Source organism: Halichoeres trimaculatus, unplaced genomic scaffold (assembly GCF_033239565.1).
Source record: "Halichoeres trimaculatus isolate MK-OKI-2021-1 unplaced genomic scaffold, fHalTri1.1 fHalTri1_scaffold_8, whole genome shotgun sequence".
NCBI classification, from domain to species: Eukaryota; Metazoa; Chordata; class Actinopteri; order Labriformes; family Labridae; genus Halichoeres; species Halichoeres trimaculatus.
Genome location: NW_027437186.1, coordinates 37,246,384 through 37,262,698, shown reverse-complemented (window position 1 = coordinate 37,262,698; position 16,315 = coordinate 37,246,384). Strand labels below are relative to the sequence as shown.

The window sequence follows — 16,315 nt, the reverse complement described above, 5'->3', positions numbered from 1 at the left end:
GACTAAAACTCTTGTGGTATATAGTCGACTAAAACTAGACCAAGACTAAAGATTTCAGAATTTTTTGACACAAGTAAAAAGAAAAAAAACCTCAGATTTCCTCATGAAGCAAACTCTCTTTTCTCCTGATGCTCCTGGGTTTCATTCATGGATCGTTGTTTTGATTGTTTTGATTGTTGTTGGTGTGTGAGTGTGAGACTCTGATGGGATTTAGTGATTTCATAATTGTGCTTGTATGCTTCTCACAACAAAGGGATTACAAAGCATCCTGGGAATTAAATGGGAAGTTAGATATGGTGGCATTGCCAGATGTTGGTTTAAGCTGCGTGAGTGTCACAGAGACGATAGACACACACACACACACACACATGTGGCATCACACTGTTAACTTGGACTGGTTTTAAGCAGCAGTGGGTTGAGGATTACAGTGGCTTAGATCCTCTGACCCCCCTCAGAAGCCCGGCGTACCACTCGATTGAGACGGATTCAGCAGACTTCTGTTGGGAAACAAAGCAGCGCTCCTCATCCTCCTCGCCCCACCACCACCGCCGCTGCCACCGTCTTCACACTTCCTTTAGATTCTCCAACCCTTAAAATGAAAAATGAGTCTCTTTCTGGATGTTTTGTGCAGCACTCTGTCCCGTCCTGCTCCCCCCTCGATGGGGAGGAAATGAGTTGTGGGAGCAGATTCCTCTCACACAGAGATCTCAGTAATCGTGTGGCTGCGTGTCAGCAGCACGCCACAGTGACAGCAGCTTTTAATTAATCCCACATCCCAGCACCCCGCCCTGCCCATCGCCGGCTCCTCCACTCAACTTTTCCTCTAACTTTTCTGTGTGTGTGTGGCTTTTCTTCAACTGCAGCCTCTCAGCGTTGCGTGTGCGACTCGCACAGCTCCAGGATGACACCGCTGTCACTTCCCCACTCTGGAGAAAGCGGGAGACAGCCCACTAACTGTGTAACTCACGTGTTCAACCCTCAGTGTCAGCTCCAACAACCCCGTCTCGGAGAGTTGGGTAACTTTAGCTGAAAGTGTGTGAGTACACAGAGTCCTCATGAAAAGTTAATGGCTGTGTGGTGTTTGGCCGGCATGGGGTCAGAGATGTTCCCCCTTTGCTGCACTGCAGAGATCTCATGTCGAGCTGCTTGAGGACAGAGAAATAATGAGGCCTTGAAGTGTCTGTGTTCTCCTCCTGGTGCCCTGATGAATGGTGACAGCTTGTATTTACAGTCCTGAAAGGTGCTGACACCGCTGAATTCTGCACCTCTTGGAGAAGAACCAAAACATTGGTACCCTTGAGCAGAATCTATGTGTTAGCTCTGACTGAGGAGTGGAGGAGCTGCTGCTGTGATAGACTTCTCCAGAGAGACGGGCTGAGCTGTAGCCTGAAGGTCAGACTGTCCAGAGAGTGATACCAGACCTGCTGAGGAGGAGCTCAGATCTGTGCAGTCCTCATACGTCTGTGGAGCAAAGCATGTGAGCAGGAGAGACTCCAGATTTAATTGATAATTTATGTTAAAGCTCCAGTGAGAAAATTAAGGTTTGAGCTGATCCTGGCCCCCTGCGGATGAATAAGTTCCCCTTATATCTGATCGATGCATCCCAGTATCTTTTGTTTCATGGTTTTGAAATCATGATTTTTTTGGTTCAAAATTGTTTTTTATTTTTTCAAATCTAAGTTCTTCATTTTAGTCTTTGTTTATACCCTGGTCTGGGGGACCACTTGATTCTGATTGGCTGTAGGGTGCATAGCCTGATTGCTAGTTGGTAACCGTGGCAACAGAAACTCAGCTCATACATTAACATATGTGATCACACTATTTATTTAATGATCAGAGTGAATGGTGGAAGATATTTCTTGTTAAATAAATGATTTAGGAAACTATCCATGAAATCTGGTTCCTTGAAACAAAATTTCGTATCATCCTCTGAACCACAGGCGCTGATTTATGTTTGTGCTGGTGGTTGCTCTAAATTTACAAGACTGCCACTTTAATAAAGCTGCTTAAAGCTCATTGCATTAAGCACATTGTGTTATTCAGCAGCATTGCAAGTGCACAGTCAACATGCAGACAAAACAGCAGGAACTGGCATCAATGCACACAGTCAAGTTTTTTCTTCTTTTTCTTCTGTTATTTCATCAATGCAACAGGCTCTGGTGGACAGAGAGAATATAGTTAATGGGATAAGAAATTTTAAATCTTCGTGTCGGATGGTTCATGCCTCTATTTCGTCGTTTTTGTCCATCTATTTCTGATATTAGACACCTCGTTGTGCTTTATTCCTTACTTTAAAGAGCTCCTGATAAAGTCTGTAGACACCATCATCATTTACCTTTTGCACATGGTCTGGTGTTTAAAAAGAAAACAAAAACAAAAAAAGACTAAAAATTGGAAATATTGAAGAATCGCAAATTAAATCAAATTAGCACCCCAAAAATCGTAAAAAGAATGGAATCAGGGGTAGAGCCTATCACCCCTGATCTGTGCTGATCCTGTACCTAAAGATAGAGGGTCTCCAGCCAAAAATCTCACCCTTATTTCTTTAAAAAGCCTAAAATAAACTGTATACATGTGTAAGTGAACAATAAAACTCAATCTCCAGGAGAATTACCTTTTGAAAATATTGCCAATAGCCAGCGAGAAATAAATAACACAGAAACGGCTAAAGAAGGAACCCTGACAGTCAGAGAATGGATAAATGGAAAGGAGCTTTTTCTATTTTTTTTAAAAATATAATTTAATTCTGTTTATTCCCCCCTTCTTTTTCACTCTCAGATCTGTGACAAATGTTTGACGTCAAGCATGGCTGGGACGATATTTTATTCTTGCGTTTTGATTCTGTTACGATTATTGGGTGCAGATTCCACTTAAATTGCGATTCTTCGATCTTTTTTGGATTTTAGTGAGTTTTAGTTTTCTTTTCAGACCATGTGACAAAGTTAAATAATGATGATGTCTACGGACTATCAGGAGCCATATTTTCCCATAAAATGCACATCACGTGAGTCAGAGAGAAACATTTCGCCCTCTGCTGGAGAAAAGTGGAAACCTTTTTCCAATCCAGTTTATAAACAAAGACTAAAACGAAGAATTTGAATTAAAAAAAAAAAAGATTTTTTGATTTTGGTATTGCCAAAAAATAAATCCTACTATACAGCTCAAGAAACTCACACAGGATTGGTTGTCTTATACCTCCCCTCTCATCCTGTCTTCATACGCAAAGACTGCTGTAACCCTTTCGCACAGAGAAACACTAATTGTTGAAGCTTGGTCTCCCTCTGCGTCATGAATGTTCTGCACCATTTGTTTTGTAAGTTATGTTTTATTCGTAAAACACTAAAACTTTATAGTTAAAAGTTAAGTTAAAAAAAGCCTAAATTGCTTCTGATTTCAAATATTTCCAACCCAAAAGGTCATAAACTGCTCTGACCACCAGCTGGAGTTATGGGTGTTGTTATTGCGATGCCTCCCGGGCACACAGAAATATTACCAACACAGACTTTTTTTAGCACAAAGAAATCCTCAGAAGTTGAGTTGAATTGACAATGGATCACATTTTATTGGGTCTGGATCAGCCTGTTAGATGGAAAATTTACGAGACCGGTCCTAAACACAGCAGGTTTCATCTTACGTCGACTCTAAACTGACTTTTTTTTCACTATTAACATTATTACACTGCTAGTTCATACAAACACCAGTTTTCTGGAGATAAATGATGGAAAATCTTTAACAAACTCAGAAAAAAACAACATAGTATGGAATTTATTGGCAGTTTGACAGGAGGACCCTGACTGTCTGAGCTTCAGAAACATTCACACGATAAGACTCGGAGCCTGAGACGGCGCTGTCTGATGTTTTGGTTTTAATTGAAGAGTTGGTTTATTTTTGAAAGGAAGGGAGCTCCGCGGGTCGTTTTGCTCCTATTTAAACCTCCTGAAGAATAAACACTGAAGAGATTTCTAACAAAAACAAGCTGAACTCCAAGAATCAAGCTGAGCTAACATGAGCAGCGGTCACGCTGTGCTCTGTGTTTGGTCAGAGAGACGCTGGGATGGATCAGGAAACGGCTCCGGTAAATTATCCTTAATAAAGCTCCTGTGAAGAGTTTTCCACTGCTTATGAAACAAACTGAAATTAATGTTAATGCCTCTTTATAACTTGTTAAGTTATCAGCATAAAGACTGAGTATTTCTAAACAGTTATCTTTGTATTTTATTAAAGAAAAAGATGTACCACTTTGTACTTTGTCCACAGGGGGCGCCAAAGTCAGTACAGATCTGAATTTCTTTACAGGAGCTTTAATAAAGGAGCACACCTCGCATGTTTTCATGTCTCCTTCCTGAAAATGCATGTGAATATGACTTTTAAAAATCAGCCAAAATGTCTGAAGCAGTTCTGGTGCAAATGGATAAAAATAAAACAAAGATGAACATCCTCATTTATCACGAGGTGTAGCTCAGTAATTGATTTTTGATGTGTAAAAATATGCCAGATGATCGCAGGTACCGAGCTCTTTCAAGCTCAATTTGTAATTTTGCTAACCACTCTTTTAAAAAAATGTAATTGAAATGTAGGGTTTGCTGGAATTTTGGTTGCTTGTCGGTAAACACAACATTTGAACTGAGCCCCTCCTCCTTGGCTCAGTGCCAGCTGCAGCCCACACCCTCAGCCTCCGACTGTGACTACATAAACACACTCACAAGCCCAGCAACCACCTGTAGCATTGCATTTCTACATGGGAGACCTGACTTAGCATGTCAGAACAAGCCAACCACAGGTATTTGACACATACCTGGTTAGCAGAAAGCTAACTCACGTCGCTCTTTGTCCCGTGCTGCTCTCCAAGTTCATGAAAGCCAGTGAAAGTTGAGCCAAGCTTCACCCTCATTTAGGGAAACGCTTTATGTTTGGTATTTTGTTTCACTTTGGTTGTTTTTCTTCCTCCGTGCTACATCCGCTAGCGTAGCTGCTCTGATTAGCTTCCTCCACTCGCTAATCAACACGAAAAGTCACTTGTGCACTGGACGCTCTGTGATTGGCTGATGTAATCAAGCTAAATCTGCACCAAGGAACATCCCAAAACCACCAAAACATCAACGTCCAGGCAGAGGAGGAAGGGTTTGAGGCAGACACAGACACTGACACACAGGTATAGAGGCCCAGAGGAGACGATTGAGCAGGATTATTCCTGTAAAAGTTGACATTTAATTTAGTAGGCAAATCCTGCAGACTCTACCTTTCAGCACCAGGTCTTGGAAAAACAGGTATTGCATCAGGACACTTACAGTCTTTTCAAATAACTGATGAAAACTGCTCCTGCTCGATGAGCTCATCCTCTGTATCACCCCGTTCTCTCAGAGGAACAAAAATATGCTCTCATATTTTCCAATATCACTCCCTTCTTATTGCGATCAGCTTTGTTTTTACTGTTTCTGTGGTTTGAAGTGTTGTTTCACGGTCAGAGAGGAGCATTTCTTACCCTGATGAGCTGATGATTTAAGTGTCAGTCCTTCCCCTGTCTCCCCCGTTAGCACCAGAGGGAAAACGAGCTGCAGACAAACTGCAGAACAAACTGGGTCCTGCTGCTCAGTATGTCTGGGCCGTAGCGAGCATTAGGTTAGCAAAGTGGGCTCAACTTGCATGCGATTAGGCTGTCAACATCTGAAAATAATGAGCTGCAGACAGAACCACATTGGCATGCAAATACTGTACTGACATTTAAAGCTGGCTTAACATAAACGAGAGAGGAGAACAGATCGAAGAGGAGCCCCGGCCCCCCACAGCCCACAGCAGAGTTACAGACCTACTGGGGGTAATGGACAAGCCGGACCTCTCAGAACCTTCAGGATGAAATCATAATTCCCCGGCATCGGCCCGCGTGGACAAATGGGACTGAGGGTCGATTAAGTTCTAAAGGGGACGTGGTGTTGATCTCATAAAGGGCATCAGGAGATGTATGGCCTCTTACAAGATCATTTAAACCACTTAATGGAGGACAGGAATTAATGGCTGCCACAGAGCAGAGTCAATTATATGGATATTTTCATAACATACTGTGTATAATTCATAGAGTAATGGCACCCACCCATCAGCCCCTCTGCTTTTGTTTAGCTTATAGCCTCCTTTAAATGAGCGTATTGACTCTGTGTTTCTGAGCACGCTGAGCCTCCGTCTTGGTGCTCGGCCCTGATATAGATGTGTTGTCACTGTCAGCCGTTGTGGGGTGGCACAGCCTTTGATGGCAGCGGCTCTTGTTAATTTGTATTAATGTCAGATAATTTGGAGTTGCGATGGATGTATGTGCACGTCTTGTGCTCTCAGGCAAAAAATTGGATTCATTAAGAAGACGGAGGAGCTGGTGAGGTTTTTTGGCCCCGTGGTTTCAGGTCACTGAGTAATGTGAAGAGATGGAGAGGGTCTTGGCCTGGAGGGTGGGTGGGTGGGGGGGAGCTGGTCAGAGACAGAGTGGAGAAGACAACACCCCCACACAGGAGCACATCACTCACTCTGACGTGTCTCTCTCTGGACACACGCTTTTTGCCGTTTTGCTCTTTTACAGCAGCAGCAGGCTGCACTCGTGACTGAGAGCAAGTCTCAGGACGACTGCGAGGAAGGAAGTGTCGGCTTTAGGTCAGGGGTCTGTGGTGTAGAAAATCTATACAAATTTATGGTTGCACTTCCTTAACTTTCTTCGACTTTTGTATTTTAACCTGATGCTTTTATTCTACATGTGATTGACTGAGTGTTGTTTGCATGAGCTGGACTGTGCAAAACACAATTCTGAGTAATTGGACAATAATGTATTATTTTATTTTATATTTTTGTGCATATTTATCTAAATTAGATTTTTTTCGAATTAATACATTTGTGCATATGATATCGTAGATTCTAATATTTACTATTTTATTTATGTTTAATAAATAAAAAAAATTAAATAAAATAAAATGACAAAAATTAAAAAAATTAAATAAAATTAAAGTTTGCAAAAATTTACACAAAATAAAAAAAAACACATTTAATCTTGGAAATTGTTAGAAACTAAAAAAATATAAAATATTATTTTTTTAATTTTTTCAGTTTCTGAAATAAAAAAAAAAGATATATCAAAATTTTGGAAATATTGCAAGCATTTTTTTTTTAATTTTGTTAATTTGCAGAAATTAAAAACAGAGAATCAATACATTTTTTAAAAAAATTTAACATTTTTAAAAAAAAAAAAAGTTTGCAAAAAAAATCAAAAAATTGCAAATTCTCCAAGAACAAAAAAAAAAAGATTTTCCTATTTTAAAAAATGTTGGAAAGAAAAGAAATTCAAAGAGTTTGCAAAACATAAAAATAATTGCAAAAAATCTCAAAAAATCTGGAAAGCTTCATTGCAAGATGTGAGGCATATTTAGTTCAATAAAATGTTAATTCATGATTTTATTTAGTGTCAGTGTCTTTAATCATCAATACCCTCTGTAAGAAAAAAATAAAAAAAAATTGAATAATTTTCTTTAAAGCTACGAGGGGCCACTGCAAAGGAGTCAAAGAGCTCCATGAGGCTCTAGAGCCGCAGGTTGAACACCCCTGCTTTAGGTTGCTCTACTTTCTTGGTGATAAACCAGAGTCATCAGACTTGTGAACAATGAGAGAGCAAACAATAAAAACTCCTATCACGTTCATAATTAGGCACAAATAGACAAAGCAGACTCAGTCATGCAGACAGGAGTTCGCTCGGGCCTCTCTTTGTCAGATCCAATCATGGACGGGTGAAGAAGACGACTTGGAAATGAAAAACATCCTGTCCCTTTTGTTTAAGACTGAGACTGTCATCTCCTTTCCCTTCATCCCAAAAATTTAGAAACAATCAAAAGAGATGTCTTATGGGAACTCTTCCTGGTCTACAGCGCCCATCAACCTCCCCCTTTACGCCTCCTCTTTAAGAGGGGACTGTTACACCTTTACTCCTCCTCACAGCTCTGTACAAAGGGACAAAAGCTCAATTAGTGGATGATGATTGAAGATTAAGGTAGAGCCAAACCAACGTCTGCATAAACGAGTCTGGGAGAGGGCAGAGTGATGGCGAGTTTGTTTTGACAGATTTTAGTTTTTTGGGTCATTTTGCTTTTATCATGTCCGACAGCTGAACGGTAACGGGAGCTACTGGGAGGACAGAGGGATGTTGGTATGCAGCAGAAGTCTCAAGGCCAGATCTGAACCCAGGGTAGGACTTCAACTTTGTTCACAAAACTGTCACAAGTCAGGCTGCACCATTGATCGTTAAAATCTCATTTGTAAATATGGACGATTCTTTAGCATTAATGTCATGGGCTCCAATGTAAACAGATGCAGCGCTGCCAGTGCCTTCTCCAGCCAATCACAAAGCGTCTTTACAACATGTGGCCCCGCTGCTGCTCGCTTTCCTTGAATGACTTGGGGGCAGCCGAACTGTACGTCCCCTATTCGTCCCCAGATAGCTTAGCTTAGCTTAGCAGATACAGTTTCCCAAAAAAACAAAACTGATTCAGGAGTTCCACATTGACTTTTTCCCAAAAAGCACTGAGATGTTCAACTTAGCACTAGCTTGACGCTAACGTAAATGGGAAAATGCATTGATATGCTAGCGGTTAGCATACATCAATAAACCTTTCATTTTAAAGCAGAATTTCAGCTTTCATCTTTGAAACATTTAACAGTTAGTCATTGTTAACGACAATAAAAACTCCAAATGTCCAAATACTCACAGCTAAATGTTTTACACTGCAAAAACATTAAATCTTATCAAATGTTTTTGTTTTATTTTGAGTAAAAACTGTCTTATTATCCTCAATGTGAGCCACATTCACCATATCAGTCTAGAAAATGTCTCATTTCAAGTAATTTAAAGACAAAATTAGGTCTGAATGGCTTGTAACAAGTAAGAAAAATCTTCCAATAGAACAAGAAAAAAAAATGTCTTAATACAAGTAACTTTTCTATTGGTTGTTGGCAGTTTTTTTTAAACTCATTGCAAGTAATTCAGGCCTCATTTTGTCTTTAAATAACTTGAAATCAAACATTTTTCTGGACTGGTCAGGTGAATGTGGCTCACATTGAGTCTTAAAAGACATTTTCAGCTGTAATAAGACAAAAACACTCGATAAGATTTCAGTTTTTTGCAGTGTATGGACAGGAAGTGGAAGAAAAGTTACAGCAGGCTCAATCCTGACTTCTTATCGACAACTCAAAGCTGACACTAAACAGTCTGCTGAGGTCAGTATCAAATAACAAAACAATACATTGATGTCATGTGACTTTCACTTATTTTTATTTATTTATGTCTGGAGATATCTAGATTAATTGGCCAATTTCATATTTTATTTTCACCTCTAAACTCAATTAAATGTTAACACAAAAACCTGTGAAGCTACTTTTTATACCCTGAACATCCACAAGAGGAACTGATCAGGGAATGGATAAAGAATCAGATTGATAAGCGAAATCGATAAGGGCATTGGTATCAATAAAGTTTTATCAACATCCATACCTATGAATATTCAGTGATCTACTTTTGTTTTCTTAAAGTTCATCAATGCAATTGGTTTTTGTGAAGATTTTGTGCAAATAATAATTTTACTTTGACTGCAAATGAATATCAGCCCCAAACATCGGTTATCGGCCTCCTTGACGTCTGATGATTGGTATTGATTACGGCCCTGAAAAAACATATCGGTCTCTCTGATTCAAATGCAGAAAAACAAAGGTGTTAGGATAGATTTTTAACACTCTTTTTCAAAATCACAGTGTACGTATGGCTTCTGTGTTAGCAGCTGAAGGTAGTTGTGTTTGCTGTAAGAGCCAAACATTAACGTGTAAAGAGGAAGTCAGAGGAACTCATTAACGCCAACGAAGCAGACTCAGGGTGAACCTATGGACTGGATCTCTTGTAGCGGGATGACAAATGGCTTTCCAAATCAAAAACTCTTTACAAATGCAGATTTTATCCATTATTGTAAACATAATAAAACAAAAACAGGGCCGAGTTTTAGGTAAAATCATGTAAACAGAAATGTTTACCTCAGAGGTGACAGAGCCAGGATAAGGACAGTATCAGTGGCAGCTGATTACGTCAGGAAACACAGAAATTCATGCACAGAGGAAGTCTGATTTTCTACTTTTTATTTAAATACAGCATCTTTAGCTTTGTTGTTTGTTGTTGGATTGGTCCGTTTGTGTATTTCCACAGCAGTGAAGTCTCCGGTCTCTGGCGCCACTATTTTGGGTGAAGTTTGGGAACCCCTGCCCTGTGTTGTTGAAAATCACACAGTGAGCAGGTGTGGTTTGGGTCAGTGTGACCAGAATAAAACCAGAGCTGGGCCGATAAGGCGTCTTCACAGTGTTTCAGCTGAGTTTTAGGACGTAAAACGCCAACGTTCGTTTTCCTGCAGCTCATTAACCACCTGGACCAGCAGCCTGGACGTCCTCAGACGTTGGTGCCATGCTGATACAAAGGGAAATGTAAAAACAGATAAAGAAATGAAAGATAGCACAGAGATAGAGCACCAGTGTCTCACACTTGTGAGCAGCACTCACTGTCATGCAGATTTTACAGCCTGGCAGGCGTGCAGAGTTTGTGGGAGGCCCCAGAGCCTTGGTTTGGCTCCTGACCTCAGCACCGCTCCGCTCAGCATTTAGCGGCCGTTAAATCACGGGTCTGTTTGATGTGCAAGCTGTGTGCAGCAGGATGTGAGGGGGAGCGAAAAGCAAGCACCCTTTTTATTTTTGTTTATGACGTTGGCTCGGTTTTGACGGCTCGCTGGTGTGTTGATGAGGCGCATTTTACGAGAGGTTAAAGACAAGGAATCAGTCAGCGCTCAGCTATTTTAGGAAAAACCATCTAGTGGTGTTCTGCTTTGTCTCATTTCATACAGTTATTATCGTTCAGCTTTTGACAATCATGAGAAGTCTCTGCTGGTTATTGGGTTTGATACGGATTCCTCAGAAGTTTCTTGTATTAAGACATTATTCTAGTTTCAAGAATATTTTTCTTTTTGCAGTTTACTAAAGCAAATCAGGCAATTGCCCAAAACACGTCTGGTATTTCTTTAGAGGCACTTTTACTCCCTGTTCCCGTTTGCACCAGATGACATCCAGATACAGCAGCAAACCCTCACAAACTAAAAAGAGCCTCTTTATAAATGTAACATTAAAACCTCTTGTTCTGTCCACAGGGGCCAGCAGACTGATGAACAGTGAAAGTCTAACACAGCTGATCTGTCTGTTCACATCGTACCAAAAAGTCATCAAGCCCAATCATGTGGATTAACCACCTCACATGGTCATTAGCAGAGCTCTTAGACTCCTTTTCAGTGGCTCCATGTAGCTTTAAAAAATATTACTGAACCAAAGAATAGTTATTTTTCTTCCAGAGGGTATTGATGATTAAAGACACTGACATTAAATAAAATCCTGCGTTAACATTTAGTTGAACTAAATCTTCATCCCATCTGTCAATAAAGCCTGCCACCGCTCTACTTCACCTCCTACAACATCAACAGCCCACCAACTTTCCATGCACCTGTGGCTAACCTCAAGTTTTACAGCCCTGGGAAGATAACTACATCTACAGAAAGACTCATCTGGAGGAACCATGCCTGCTTCTTTTCCATACTTGATATTTAGCAAAATATAAGCAAACAAAAAAAAAATTGAGCTGTATTATTCTATCAAACTTGAGTATTCTTTCAAAAATTTCAAATTTTTTGCAAATTTTTAGTCCTAAAAAAAACCTTTTTTTTTTTTGTAAAGTTTTGATATTTCTTTATTTTAATTTTGAATTTTATTTCATCTTTTTTCATTTTGTAAATATTTTCTTAATTTAAAAAAATCACAAATGTTTTTTGTAAATTTTTTATATTTCTTTATTTTAATTTTGAATTTTATTTAATCTTTTTTCATTTTTTAAATATTTTAAAAAAAATCACAATTATTTTTACATTATTTTGAAATTTCTAAATATAATCTAATTCAATTAATTGTTCTAAATATTTTAAAATTTTTAAACTTCAATTTTTTAAAAAAATTTTTGAATTTCGAATTTCCAGATTTTTTTTTTTTTTGCAAATTTTAGAAATCATAAACCTTTTTGAAATTCTTGCACATGTTCTAAATCAAGAAAGAAATTAAGACATTGCATGTTTAGTGTAATAATTAAAAAATATATATATTGTTACGGTAACTGTTTTATTTTAGATTTTAATAATATATAGATTTTCATCGTATTTAGAAAATATAGATTTTCATTCTGTGTGACTGGACTACCTTAACTGATAACATGCCGGGTGAATAAACATGTTTGATATTGTAAACAACAAAAAATGATGAGTTAAACAACATTGATTCTTTCAAAAATTTGAAATTTTTGCAAATTGCAATTTTTGGAAATTTTTAAATGTAGTTTTTCGACATTTTTTTTTAATTTTTTTTTTTTTTTTCATTTTGCAAATTTCTGTTTCACAAATTTTTTTAGCAACTTTTAAATTTCATTATTGCAATTTTTGCAAATTTTTCACATGTTGAAATTTCTGCATTTTTTTTTTATTTCAAAGTTTTTTTTGACATTTTTGGCAAATTAAAAAAAAATACAAAAATAAGACATCACGTGCTGTTGCATAAATCTGAAACACTAGATAATGATTCACCAAATTTGAACTTTGTATGGTATTTTATACACTTTATAGTCTCAAATGTGAAGATTCAGTAGATTTTGTGGCTCCTGAATGACTTTAATCCAGGTGAGTTGAGGAAAAATGGCTCCTCTTAAGCACAGGTTTCAGACCACTGGTCGTTAAAAACACTGATGGGAACATTCGAGGTGAAGCGGTGCAGCTTTGTTCTCAGAGTTTTAACATGATCTGCAAACTTCAGTCCCTGCAGATCTGTTGGAGTAATTTATTCATCCATAAAAGCTAATCATGAATACAGTGAATGCTGCTCTCACTCCAGATTTCTCAGAGATTGACGGGTGGATTGGTGCCGTGTCAGCAGTGATGTGGGCGCCGTGCGTCAGAGGCCAAAGCTTGTGATTTACCAGTCAATCTACGTCTCAGCCCTCGTAGCTCTAACCAGCGGAGGAAGCTCGTAGAGGGGGTCAGATCAGGTGGATGGGTACGGAGGTTGGAGGTCGTACTGGGTGTGTTGTCGCTGACACTGACTGTAAACGTGTTACTGTCAGGGGAAATGTCCATGTTTCCTTCATTCAGAGGTTTTTAATCTTAAACAGCAGCTGAGTGACAGCTCTACTTGTGTTTATACTTAATAAAAATTGATAGCTCAGATTATATAATTGTAAGGTTTTTCTGAAATGTTAAATTCAACGTTATCAAAACAGCATTCATGAAAAGTTTTTTGTGCAGAGAAAATTGCTCCTTATTGACTCGGTGATTGAAAAGCAGCTCAAAAAGCTTTTGAAGCTGTTAAGTTCTCAAAAAAGATTATTTTCCAAATCTCCGAGAGATGGTGAAATTGTTAGTTTGTCGGCCTTAATTTCAGTTTAACTCAGAGATGTGAAATGATCGGCTGACTCACTGTGAGGAGGAGTAATTTGGGTACATGGCTCAGACAGAGGAATAACAGTAACTGGAGTAAGAGCAGAGATAACAACCAGGAGGGGAAGAAATGTTAGAGCTCGGTTTAGAGAGAATTTGACTTTAACCTTGAAATAAACTTTTTATTGGCGTTACCTTCTGTAAAACATTCAAGATATAAACTGTGAGTGATGACTGTATGACTAATGTCAGTCTCATTTTGAGTGACGTGGAGTTGGCCCAGATCAAAAAATGTTTTGTCTCCTCTTTCGAACTAAAGTTAACCCTCTATGGTATGCATTGTGATGCCAGTTTGGAAAAAAATAGTGTTTTTGTCATAAAAAAGACAAAATAATAATATAAAGAAATTTTCAAAAATATTTTTTCTAGTATTTTTTTTGGTGCGTTGCCTTGAGGTCACATTAGGGATGGACTGATTATCGGCCAGGCCAATTATCGGGGCCGATATTTGGCATTTTGGGGCATATTGGCATTGGCCTTTCTTTTAATCCAAATGCTGATAATGCTAATGTCAAAGGAAAATCCCATTGACCGGCTAACGCAATTAGCATTGTGACTACTTACTGTCTATGAGCTTATTTTAACTTCCACAGACACAGAAATCACTCCTCCTATCAATACCCACAGGAAAATGTTTTTCTGCCTCTTAAAAATGATAAGAAAAGTTTAAAACTGCAGACATTCAGAAGCTGCTTGTTGATGCTTCTCTACCCTATGGAAACCCCAGAGGGTCAAAACATTTAAAATCAGTCATTTAAACTCAAACAGAAAATTAATTCAGTTGCATAAAATGCCTGTGAAAGGCAGCACAAACTCAGTCCTGTCCAGTTTTATTGCAGTTACATAGAAACTTTTTAAAACTTTATGTACTGTAGAAAACCTATTTATTTTTTGAGTTTTCATTTAACTGTATAAAACATGCTGCTGAGCCTGGGAGCTGTTTAATTAACATATGCTTTAAGGCATTTGAATGCAGTTAAGTGTTGGAGTTTGTATTGTCCAACATTTTCACGCCAGTGTTTTCACTTTGACTGCAAATGAATATCAGCTTCAAATATCAGTTATCGGCCTCCAAAAATCAATATTGGTCCATCTCTAGGTAACATTATACTATAATGGTCAGTAATGAAAAAAGAAAGTAATTTATTTCTATTTTGACACATTTTTTTCACATGGATAATACTTGATGGCCTCAACAGGTTACATTTGTGCCATAAAGAGTGTAAAAAACTTAAAAATAGCTGTTTTATAAGACTGTACGTCTGAATGTTGCCTGCAAGCAGCACTAGTAAGTCTCTGCATAGTTTATCTAACTTTACATGAACTATTTAACCAAAGACTTCACTCCTGTGGCTTTCAGGAGACAGACTTCCCTTGGTGGGACATTTTTTTTTACTCCACAGTTTTTCAGCCCTTTCAGCCTTGTAGCTTCAAAAACATTTTAATGACTGGCATGTTTTTGAACAGTGTGTAAACTAGGGATCAGTATCGGTGGGAAAGGGCCGATCCATGGTGCCGATCCAGGCAAACAGCTCTGTGCCTTTTTTTTTTTTGTTTTTCTGCATCACCAGTCTACAGAGTATAAGAGTTAACATTTAAACTTCTGACATGATAAAGCCTTGTTTTGCTGTTACAGATTTTATAGTTTAAGTAAATATGACTTCAGTAATTTCATCTACTCATTTTTTGCTTTTTACCCAAAACATTATCAGTCTCACCCCACAGTAGAGCATGCAGGTTATCATTTTTCACTGGTATCAGATCAGTATCAGTATCAGTCGATACCCAAAGCCTAAGTATCGGTATCTGAACCAGAAAAGTTGGATTGGTGCATCCTTAATGTAAACCAAAGTGACAAAACTAGATGGTTGTCATGGTGACGCTGTAATGGTACAGTCAGGGCTTGAGGCTAACACCCGCCAACCCGCTGAATGATGGTGAATTCCAGCTGTGGCTGGTAACACCGTCACTCCTACTAACCACTTTGGCGGGTTGAATTATTTACCTGTAGTTTTTTGAAACAGCATCTGAAATACTAAAGCTATTGCAATATGAGACTACAACACTACAACTCCCATGAGCACTGCCTGCACAAAGTGTTTGCTCATTGGTCCATTCACCAAGTCTCTGAGATTCGCTCAGACGTCAACTCCAGCCTCTAGCTCGGACACAGTGACAGCTCCTGGTGTTCAGCGCCTGATAACGTGATTTATAACTTCACTCACGTCTTTTTTGCTCTCTATTATAAACAGATTCTGGGGTTTAAGTCACAAACTAGCGTCAAAACTCTTGTAACTTTTTAAAATTGAGGACATTTATCGGCTGGAGCTCATTTAAGCTCACACAGCAACACTCACAGCAGAGCAGAGGAGGAGAGAAACTGGTCACAGATATGAGGAGCTAAAGGAAAAATATTTAAACTTCCTAATATAATATACAAACATTTGTCAAAGTTATATGTAAAAAGTTCACTCTGGAAATATGTGAACAAACCAAATCATTCTAAATAAATGAAACTTATGGTCCAGTGTGACTTATATCTGCTGTTTTCCTCTTCATGATGCATTTTTTGACTGTTACGACTTCACCATCGTCCAGAAAGTACGGTACTTAGTTTATTACTGAAAAATAACTGTTGTAAATAAATATTTATCTTCAACCCTCACAACTTTTATCAAATGCAATAATAACAACTAATAATAACTACTACTTTTATAACTTTGTCATAATAGAAGCACAACCTT

At 38.4% G+C, this 16,315-nt stretch overlaps 1 protein-coding gene across 5 annotated transcripts in view; it reads left to right on the top strand.

The window, feature by feature from the left end:
- The window catches only part of macrod2 (mono-ADP ribosylhydrolase 2), a 925,620-nt gene that overhangs the window by 156,248 nt on the left and 753,057 nt on the right, over positions 1-16,315 (top strand). The window lies entirely within an intron of this gene.